Source organism: Maniola jurtina, chromosome 12, assembly GCF_905333055.1.
Source record: "Maniola jurtina chromosome 12, ilManJurt1.1, whole genome shotgun sequence".
NCBI lineage: Eukaryota > Metazoa > Arthropoda > Insecta > Lepidoptera > Nymphalidae > Maniola > Maniola jurtina.
Window position 1 is genome coordinate 13,886,036 of NC_060040.1, and position 12,182 is coordinate 13,898,217.

Here is a 12,182-nt window from a genome sequence, read left to right on the forward strand (position 1 = left end):
CAGAGCAGCTACGTCACGTATATCACTCTGTGATTGGTTTATGTGACGCGCCACACAACTGACACAACTAAGTTTTGCCATAGCACTGCCACCAAATAGACATGGCTGTAAAAGAAAACGATTGGTGGAAGTTGATCAGTAACATTTTTAGGATTTTGAGACATAGGTAATAAGTACCTCATAGGATCACTTCGTTGTCTGTATGTCTGTCTGTCAAGACCCATCAAGAGAATCTAGACTTATAGGGGTACTTTCCGTTGATTAAGGCTGAGATCTATACAGCAGACTTTGACTTTGCTCAGACTTAAGACACTGTCAAAACGAAACAGCGTTATACTTACTGTTGGCATAAATCTGTCTAAGCAAAGTCAGAGTGCGCTCTATAGATTTCAAGCTTAGAATCATGGACGGCAGGTAGGTACTTACTATCTTAGGTAGTTAGGCTATATTATGTGAAGTTGGTCTTATAGCACAAGTAAAGGGAAAAATCCGAAAAACGTGAACCTGAGGTTAAGCACATGGGTGTGTATCAGTATGTGGCTGTTCTAGGTCATATTATAATACCTACCTGGTCAAATTTGTTGCCCGAAAAGTCCCCGACTTCACCAAATACTTAATTCAGAATTACTTCTACTGGGAATTGAACACCTGCAGACCTTTTATAGTAAGACAACAGTGGCCATCTACAAATTATGAGGACATCAAGAGGTATGTTCTCAAATATGAAGTCTACAGGCACTTGGCTAGTATGGTGGACTGTGGCCTTCTTATTCTAAGAGGAGAGCCGTGGGTACTTAGTTAGTGAGACAGTAATGGGTTGATCATGATGAAGAGGTATGTCTACCGTGTTACTAAGTCTTTGCTCCGGTACGAGGCAGTGCCCGGCTGCGCATGCGCACATGAATCATGCGGTAACTGCGCGGTTGCGGTGGGCGACGCGCGTCGGGCGACCACTGCTAGTCGTTTATGATATGGGCCGCCATTGTGAGCGTGCTAATGGCCTGTCTTGTCTGTCCGTCACTCTGACTGAACGGCCTGAGAGTTCAATGCATAGGTATAATTCAACAAAAAATATTACGTAAGTAGATATACAAGAACACCAAAAGCTTAATTTGCTATAACCCGCTTAAATAGACAAATCTGTAGGGTGCAACATGCAGCATGCGATAATATGCACCGCTCGCCCTTCCACTGCTAAACATGCAGAAAAAGTCAGCCACCAAACAAGCAGTACGCACCACTACCTCGCATCACCACTCAAACAAAAACAATGCAATTACTTCAGCATTGCACTAAGTGGCCTATATTTTACCCCGTGGGTGCAAGCTATCTCTGTAAGTAACAAATTTCGTCAAAATCTAGGTATTTAACTGGGCTTCGTCTGTGTTGGTGTTAGCTGGCGGGCGTGCTCTGCCTTTTTGGAGTGTTTTTTTTATTAAAACTGACTGAAAAGCGCTCTAAAGGGGTACCGTGCGTATGTCGGCGAGCGCCGGCACAGACGGGGTCCATACTTGAATAGTTTAACTAACTTGTTACAACTACAAACGTGACATTGGCTAATCTTTGTAAAGCCAGACGAGAAAAAAAAAGTATTTAACTGTTAGGCAGTGGAAAGATGGCAGACAGACAGATAGGTTTCCCATAGTAGGTAAATGGATTAGTTCATGAACTTTAGGAGTCATATTATTATCAACAAAATCTCATTGCTTATTTTAATGAGCTACAATCATGGACAAAATAAATACCTACAATATGCAAATTCAGTGTGGGGTAAAATTATTCCCTGGCATTAGCTAAATGCATTAACAGTGGTAAATAAACCACGCGTTATTTGACGCGGAACGAGTTAATCCCGGGACACTGTTTCCATTGCAGCAATTAGAATTACACGGCATTTGCCGTGCCGTAGGGGAGGTGTGCTCAAAGCGGCCCCCGTAACTTTGAGTAAAAAAGTCCCTATCAAACGATCGATTTTCCAAAAGAATTTTACAGTGCTGTAAGTTTTTAAAAATCCCGTGGGAACTTTTGAATTTTCCAGGATAAAAGTAGCCTATGTCACTCTCCAGATCTTTAGCTCCTACCCATAGAAAAATCGTGTTGATTCGTTGCTCCGTTGTGACGTGATTGAACGACAAACCAATAAACCAACGAACAAACACACTTTCGCACTTATAATATTGTATTTATAATAGTGATAGGTATTATTCTTAGCAACATTCCACGTAGGCATGATTTGTACAATACTTTGACAAGACTAATTTTAAGTTTTATAATAAAAAACAATTTTACAAACTTATCTAATGCAAACAATAGGTAAGTACGTATCTTACGCTTTTTAACTGTCAAAAAATGGAAATACATTAACAGTAAACTAATCAGATATAAAAAAAACACTAAACGGAAAATTGAATTGAAGCTTTATTGTACACCATCATAAAAATAAACATAACACGAGAAAACGGTAAGTAAGTAGTACAATTTGGCGGCCTCATCACTTTGAAGCGATCTCTGCTAGGCAACCAAGTAGGTATTTATCATCAAGCTCCGACCCAAAAATCGTGTCGTTGGTAACAACGGAGCCGCGTACAACGCCAAGAGACGAACCCTGCTCGGTAGATGGTATTAGCATTCAATAACACGTAATCCCGACAACATAGAAAATGAAGTTTACATGCTACCGGCCATAGACCTATGATTTTTCGCTAAATTTATGCTACCGGCTGTGGATTGGGAAGATCATTCGCGTGCATCACTTACAAATTACTTTATCATCATCATCATAATCATCAGCCTGTGGATGTCCACTGTTGGACATAGGCCTTCTCTAAAGAGCGCCACCACACCCGGTCCTCAGCCTTCCTCATCCAGCCACTTCCCGCCAGCCTCTTTATATCATCGGTTCATCGTGCTGGACAAATCACAAATAAAGTAGGTACTTACTTATACTAGAACTAGATTTAAATATCATCATCATCAGACGTCCACAGCTAGAGATAGGGAGTTCTCCAATCAGACTGGCAGACTATGGCTTGTGGTGGCCCTTCACATTCTGTGAGGAGAGCCGTTCTCAGTAGTGCGCCGGCTATGGGTTGATCATGATAATAACTGCTGCGATACGTCACCGGGCTACAATTTGGCTACAATAACTGTGGTTACCCGTCAGCTGTCAACTGTCACTCAACAGCCGGATTTGCTCACCCTATTCCCTGTGTTTCACCCTTATTTTACATCCCTTTCCCTCCCAATTAGTCAGAAAAGGATACATACAGCAAAAGTTTCGGATGATGTAAATATAGGTGCAGCGATTTTCTCATAAGTATTTTTGTTTTGTTTTCGACTTGCTGTAACTCTAGCTAAACTCTCTACTACCTACCTACAATTTAACAGGACTCTCTCCGTCACTCGCTTCATACAATCGTAGTTCCAATTTCATTTGAATATTAAGCAGCCAAAGTCCACGAAATTTTGCAGACATATTCTAAAAACTAATACCTATCTGTGTCTGTGGTGTTTTAGATTTTTTTTAAAATAACAGGGGCTCAAAGATTTGTATGTAAATATTAAGACCGCGTAACTTTGAAACCGAATATTTTAACAGAAATCTGGAAAACCACAGACATAGATATTAGTTTCTAGAATATGTCTGCAAAATTTCATGGACTTTGGTTGCTTAATATTCAAATGAAATAGGAACTACGATTGTATGAAGCGAGTGACGGAGAGAGCCCTCTTAAAGCTTTAGCATTAGGCGACAACTTCATTCGTGTAGATTCTACTAGATAAGTATTTAACTACTATTTACTACGTAGGTACTACCTACAACAATAATTTTTTATAGAATTCATTTCAAAACTGAAAATGAAATTATCGCTTTAGGGGCGGAATTGCTGAAAATAATTTCTTAGAGGGGTTGCACGTTAAAGAAGAAACCCTGCTTAAACCTACATGCAAGAATTCAGTTGACCCATAATATTAGGTACATAATCCGACAGTTTCTTCATAATAAGATCTTCTTAATATTTTTCAAGGCCTATTCTGCAGTGTTTCATACCTACTATACTGACTGAAAAAGTGGTTCTACTGTGGTCTAATGGCTCAACCTACTTACGAGTATACCTTATAGAGGGATTTGAGAGTCAAGATAATGCCCGCGGCTTTTTTTAAAAAGAATATTAGCCATGCTAATCATGACTAATACTCCCTTTTCCCCTCCAATTAAGCGTAAAACTTGTCCCAGGAGTACGATAATAGTGCAACGGGTGGGGTTTGAACCGCCGACCTTTCGGAATTCAGTCCTCTCCTCAACCGTTAAGCTATCGAGGCTTTGACTTCGTAAATTTATATTTAACCAAACCCGTGGGAACTGTTTTTTACTATAAATAAGTAAGTATGAGAATAGTACAGAAATAACTACCGCAAAACCTTGGAAGGTAGGAATTAACTTTTTCAGACTATGATCTTCTAGGCAGGCGGGCTCCATCCCTAGGCTGCATCGTCACTTGTTAGCAGATCATCAAAACGCTATTCTGTAAATTAAAAAAAAACTCCTCAACAAAAATTTTCTTTTGAAAATTTTTATTTCACAATTTTTAGTGGCCCCACTGTACTATAATATGCTATGCCCAGTTTAAAACCCTACTGTTTACTAAGCTATTACAGTGATCGCGAGCAATTTGCTGTTATCCATTGAGGAGTTCTCCATCTCCGAAGATATTCATCAGATCTTCACCAAATCTTTATGAGACCACCTGCACAGTATACCCTTTCAAACAAAAAAAAAATTCCAAATCGGTTCAGGGAGTGTCTTTGAGTAATCGGTGAACATACATTTAAAAAAAAAAAAGATTCCGACGAATTGAGAACCTCCTCCTTTTTTTGAAGTCGGTTAAAAAAGTAAGTACGGTTTACTTCCCAGTACCTACCCATCCCATTATCACAAACTTTACAAATTAATCATCAAATAATGGATTTTGGCCGATGCAAGGGGATTTACTAGTATCACATTCTACAGTAAAATATACGAAACCCAACCTTGTGTGAATGAAAATAAAGCCTTGTAATTTTCTAGGGAAAAACATTTTGACAAAGTTAAATTTACAGTTTAACAAAAGTAGAATTCACAAAATTGATCACTATTAGTTTGAAATAAAGTCCTTTGAACAACGAACAGTATTTTGCGGAGCGCAAATTAAATACGATATTGACAATAATTTGTACATATGCTAAACGTAGCATTTATTACTATGAAATTAAGGTTCAAATTAGCGTTAAATATACAACAGATTTCATAGAATACATGGGGTAAAGCACGGGCAGAGCTAATCGCTTGTGGGAGCTTTCATACTAAGCTCATCGGTTTACTAAAATAATGTTTATGTTTACCCGAAGCTTATATTTGCCGTAGGGTCGGAATTAAACCATAAACCTATGGGATTTTCGTGACCCCATGCACTCATAGTGTTAAAACACCCCAGCTAATGCCAAAGTAGTGTTTTTTCAAAACACTGTGGAAACTAATCATCAACACATACGCCCATATTAATTTTCTAACAGTAAGTACTTAGTTACGTAGGTATCAAGGTCTTAGAGACCAGAAACAAGCAAAAATGTAATAGTTTTGTATCTACTTAGCATATAAAAAAGGAACGACAAACAAAATGTTGTACCTAAGGTAAGTACCTACCTAATTAGAAGTCTATGCTAATTTTTTTTTTTTTTGCCCACTGAATAAAAATAAAAATCAACGACATTGCGAGATAAATTCAAGCAAGTATAATAATCACAACCATCTACCTACTAGCATTTAGTTTATCATAACAAAATATCACACAACTTCCCCGAACATCAACAAAGATGGATTATCTTCCTAAAATAAGTAAGTACAATTTAAACGAGATCACCGGAGCGTTTAGCGAACATAAAGCTAATGACCCACCGGCCGACAGGCGACCAGCGTGTCGGAGCTAACACCACACTAACACCTCGCGATGAGAGCAGATCATTGTCAGGTTACACTTAAAAGGCTGCATTGACACTTTCTCAAAAGAATACATCCATGAGATTTAGTGTGGCACAAGGTATGAGCGTTGGGCAGCATTTTAAATATTATGATAATTAAAAAATACCCGGTGAATTTTTTGTGGGCTTCTTCTCAGGCCAGGGCGCGTTTTAACTCTTGTCACTTTAGTTTCAAGTTTACGTAAGTAATTACTTATCACCATTACCTACTTACATCACTTTCAGAAAACTAAGACTGTGCTAATACAATTGAGTCCTAAATTCGTTATTTTGATCGAAATGAAAGTTTCAACAGCTTGTAATATTTATTATTTGTATTATTTATCCCGTAGGAAGTCTTTGATTTTCCGGGATAAAAAGTAGCTTATGTGCTAAGCCGGATATAATCTATCTCCGTTCCAAACAGCCAAATCCATTCAGTAGTTTTTTCGTTAAGGAGTAAGAAACATACACACATACATACACACAAACTTACGCCTCTATAATAGGTATTAGTGTAATAGTGTGATCTACTTAGGTGTTGATCCGCTACATGCTGCAGCTTGCGCCTCGTCTAGCGCACGTCCGCAACGATTCCTGTAAGCGGATTATCCGCACAGACCGACGCCTCCGCGACCGATCGATCCATTCTATCCGCGATTATATCCCATACACCCATTGTGACCAGTTGACCACGTGGATCCAAATACAATATCTGTTCTACCAATATATGTATAAGTACTAGAGGATGCCCGCGACTTCGTCCGCGTGGATTTAGGTTTTTAAAGATTGAATTGAATTGATTGAATTTCTTGAACTGAACACTCTCAAGTAAATATTTTTATATAAACCTGTGGAGATAATACTGCCATTGGCGCTATTAGAATGCCATAAGCCTTTTTTTCGTATTAGTTTACAAATTGCGAAAAACGAAATTAAATTGGAATTTCGCGGGCAGACCCGTGTAGCGCACCTTAAATTCAACGCCACTCAGTCCAGAGCACGTACTCGTCAAAGCACGGGCGCAGTGGGCACGGCCATGGCACTGCGTAACGGATGTCATTTTCGTAATTTGATTTATTACTGCTCGTCCCCCAGGCTCCCAGCGAGACGCTACTGCACAATAACCAAGTCCCTTCCCGACTTGCTACCATTACAATAACTAATGTTAATGTAACTATGTGCCTACCTAACATAATGTAATAGGTATACACTATACAGCATGTTTGATAAATCACATCCTAGCAGGTATAACAAATGGGATAAGTATGAGACCACTACCTATGTATTTATTGGAGTTATAGATTAGGTACCTACTAGAGGATGCCCGCGACTTCGTCCGCGTGGATTTAGATTTTTATGGATCCCGTGGGAACTGTTTGATTTTCCGGGATAAATAGTTGTTGATTTCGACTACAGGGACGCAAGCTACTTCGGTACCAAATTTCATAAAAATGGGTTAAGTGGATGGATCTTTAGGAATCCCGCGGGAATTCTTTGATTTTCCGGGATAAAAAATAGCATATGTCCGGCCCCGGGATATAAGCTAATCCTGTACCAAACGTCAGAATCGGTTACACTGTTGGGCCGTGAAAAGGTAGCAGACAGACAGATACACTTTCGCATTTATAATATTAAGTATTTATATGGAAGCATGGATTTATTATCTTCTTTGACATTTTTTCCGCTGGATCATAATTGCGACATACTATGTCATTCGTGCGATAAGTAACATAAATTAAGTAGTTATAAGTGACGTCTCATGGCGAAACTATAAGTATAACTAAGGGTTCCTTGTTGACAATGGAATCCTAAAAATTCGCTGGTCCTGAATCCTACGACTCAAATTTCGTAACGCGAAACTTGCGTTCCATTTATTTGACCACAATAGACGTAGGTATGTCCCTAACAATTACTAAAGAATACTACAGGATGCCCGCGGCTTCGTCCTAGTGGATTTAGGTTTTTTGAAATCCCGTGGAAACTCTTTGATTTTCCGGGATAAAGTAGCTTATGTCCGTTCCCGGGATGTAAGCTAAGTCTGTACCAAATTTCATCAAAATTGGTTCAACTGTTGAGCTGATGAAAAGTTAGCAGACAGACAGACAGACAAACACAATTTCCTATTTATTAGTATGAAAGTATGGATGGTATGGATAAAATGTTTGGAATATGGTATCCAACAAACGATGTATTAGTAGGTAGGTGGGTAGGTAGGTATTCCTTGCAATCCGATACGACTATTGTGAGAACATTTACTGTCATTATATTGATCCTAAGCGATTCGAAGGTCGACCTATTCTTGATACCTGATACCTTCATTTTTAGACTTTACTCTTCTGATAATTTAATACGACAACCATTGCAAAAAGCTTTTTGAAATGTGGTCATTTTTTATTAAGTAGGTATTTGGAATATCATCTTCCACGATCCACTAAATAATTGGTCTAGTTAAAAACCTAGTCAAATCATAGGCACCAAATAAATAATAGGTGACCTACTTAGACCTAGGTCTTCTAGGCAAGCGCTCCATCCTAGACCAAATTATTGCTTTTTAGGGTTCTGTACCCGAAGGACGCCGACGGGACCCTATTAAATACAATAAATATCCTCCGGTACACCCGTCCGGCCGTCTGTCTATCAGCAGGCTGTAATATCTCGTGAACAATTATAGCTAAGTAGAGAGTTGAAATTTGCTCCTCATCCAAAAAATACCTATGTGCTTACTATCTATTTTTTTAAATCCCTTTACTGCAATCTCATCTAAAATGGAAGCGGGCTAACCTGGAAGGGAATTCGGATACAAGTTAGTCCTTGACTGCTATCTCATCTAGTGGTAAGTGATGATGCAGTCTAAGATGGAAGCAGAAATGGCAGTTTTTATTAAACCCATGCCCCATTGGTTTCTACACGGCATCGTACCGACCGGAACGCTAAATCACTTGGCGGCACGGCTTTGCTGGTAGGGTGGTAACTAGCCACGGCCGAAGCCTCTCACCAGACCAGACCAGAGATTTAGAAATTGTAATCCCCTTTCCGGAATCGAACCCGGGACCTCCCACAGCGCTTACTATTGCGCCAGGGAGGTCGTCGAAAGTGATCTATGTATTTTACAAGTTTTATGAGTAAATAGGTTAAACTGAGTACGAAATAGTTAAATGACACACGGTGGCCGGTAACCCGATCCGGTCGGATCCGGAATGATCCGCTATCGGGCAGTAATTGAGCGGAATAACCGCGTCACACAACCCGCAACCAGCACCCGGCGTCGGTTTACATTGCTTAACTAAATTAACTCGTTAAAAAATTTGTCCCTCATCAAGTTACAAGGGGGATGGCGATGTGATTTAATTTGTGTATGTAAAATTATTATTTATCTCAAACATTTTCTTAGTCATCAGACTTCACTGTTCACTTCACTAGGTAGGTATAGGTCGATACAAAGAAGTCTTTATTGCACACAAAATCGGAAAACACTAGTCACTAACAAACTAAGATCTAATGACATGCAAAAGCGGCCTTATTTACATAGGTAGATATCAGTACTGAAATCGTAGATTTCTTTATTGCTTTGGTTATTTTTTACGTAAGTACCTACTTAAATCTAAATTAATATTCGTTTTCTTTAAAAATAAAACGAATAGTTTTTTTTTATCGAGCAGAGTTACCTATTTTGATTTGATTACTAAACTCCAAAGTTTAGAACATCGGCGTAAAGTTGCCAGTCTATCGGTATTCTACAGGATATATTTCGGAGAATGTGCACAAGAACTCTTTGACCTGGTTCCTCCTTCACCTTTCTATCATCGTACTGCCAGGCATCGCCAAGGTCTGCATCCGTACGTAGTCGAAATTCCTCGAACACGTACGAAACGATTTGCTTCCTCTTTCCTAATTCGAACCGCTAGGATATGGAACGCCCTTCCGACTACAGTTTTCCCTTCTACCTATAATATGGGTACCTTCAAGTCAAGAGTGAATAGGCAACTTCTAGGCAAGCGCGCTCCATCTTAGGCTGCATCATCACTTGCTAGCAGGTCTGATTGCAGCCAAGCGCTAGTCTTTATAATTAAAAAAAAAAAAAAAGATTAATCTGCTTTCTGAACCAGTCGTGGTAGAGTGTTCAATCGTGACTTACCAAGAGCTACAAGTTGACCTACAGTATGAAATAAAAATATTTTGATTTGCAGCCACATTTTCTTAATTTTTAAAATAAGTAAGTACCTAATTACTTATAGTTCGCGACAGTTCAAGATGGTAATCGGGGTATGAGGCGGAGGGACACCCCACACGTCACCCGCACTCACCCGCACCGGGTTAGCGTGGCGGCTGTGCTGGTGCGCGGGGTTTCCCCATCCCGATTGCCATGTCGACCTGTCGCGAACTATACAAAGAGAGAAAATATAGAAAAACTTTATTTTTTTATAGCTGTATTAGAAGCAGCTAAGGAGTGAATTTTGTGGTCACATACTTTCATCTCCATCTAAAAAACGGAAAGCGACGCCAGGGCGTGTCGGGGCTCACTACATGAGTGAATATCACATGAGCATTAGGCGCATTGTGCTCCCCCATGAATGCCACATAGCTAGGCACATAATTACTGGCACAATGGGGACTAGTGTCGCCGACACGGCTATGGAGACACGACGGGGAGGCGAATATGGCTGCGAGTGCTGTTCAAAATGTATCAATGAGAAATGCAGAGATTTTGTACAACTCTACATAAACTAAGCCCATATTATATTCGTATTTAAAAAAGTGAAGTCAGGGTTTTCCGAGTGTGAATGACATGCATGCTCGTTGAATGGCTACATAATTACTGGCACAGTATAGTGACACGGTGGGGAGGCGAATATGGCTGTTCAAAATGTGTCAATGATAAATGCAGAGATTTTGTAAAACTCTACATAAACTAAGCTCATAATTGGTATTTTTGTTCATTCGTATTTAAAAAAGTGAAGACAGATTTTTACGATTGTGTGTGACATGCATGCTCGTTAAATGGCTACATAATTACTGGTACAATGGGGACTGGTGTCGTCGACACGGCTATAGTGACTCGGCAGGAGGCGAATATGCTACGTGTTACGACTGCTGTTCAAAATATTTGTGAATGATAAAGTCAAGTTTTATTTTTCTTTAAAGACCAAAAAGTAGAAATGGAAATAGGTTATAGTGGTTTCCAGGCCGAAGTTACGGGCATCATTTAGTACTTATGGTTAATTTGTAGAGCGTATTTACTTTTATTGTGTTTGATTGGTATTCAAATAAGAATCAAACATCGTATGTGTGGACAGCGCTCCGTATAGTACGCTCCTCTCCGTTTTACATCCCTTGAATAGCAAGCAGTCCGTCATGCAAAAAATGTTCTTATTTTGTTTCTTTTCTTCGTACCTCTAGTTTTATTTGGCATTTATCATTTTTGGCGATGTGCGTCATAACTCTAAACGGACTAATCGCCGTCATCAGCAGAATCAACCTATCGCCGGCTCACTACTGAGAACGGGTCTCCTGTCTGAATGAGAAAGATTTTTGACCATAGTTCGCCACGCGAGCCAAGTTCGGATTGGCAGACGTCACACATCTTTGAGAACATTTAGGAAAACTTTCAGGCATTGCCGGTTCCCTCACGAATGTTTTCCTTCACCGTCAACCCTCCCAAATAGGACACGGACGTCTTAACAACTAGGCTATCACGACTTTAACATCCAATTAAAATTATTATTAAAATTAACAAATACAGATTTTCACAAATGTTAAAAATACTTAAATATAAAAATTCTAAAACAAAAATATCATCCAAATCACTGTAACGAGGCAGGGTGCCCAGAACGCTGGCTGTGTTACCTCGTTGAATGGCCAGACTAATATGCTGACCAAGGTAACTGCCAGATTTCCGGTCACCCGTGGACTCCACGAGACGGGATGACAGGTCCTTAAAAAAGGATCTGGCATCCTCGCCCCACGAACCCATGGTCTCCACTCCAAAAGGCACAAATATGAAATTATTTTCTATATTTTCATATTTGCGCCTCTTGGCCCTTTCTGCCTTAGTGGTAATTAACAAATTACCTATCTGTTAAGTTAAAATTAAGGGCTTTAGGTATACTTAACCTATATCTGAACATTTCTTCATTATAGGTAAATTACCTACATGAAACAGATAGGTAAGTAACCTAAGTATG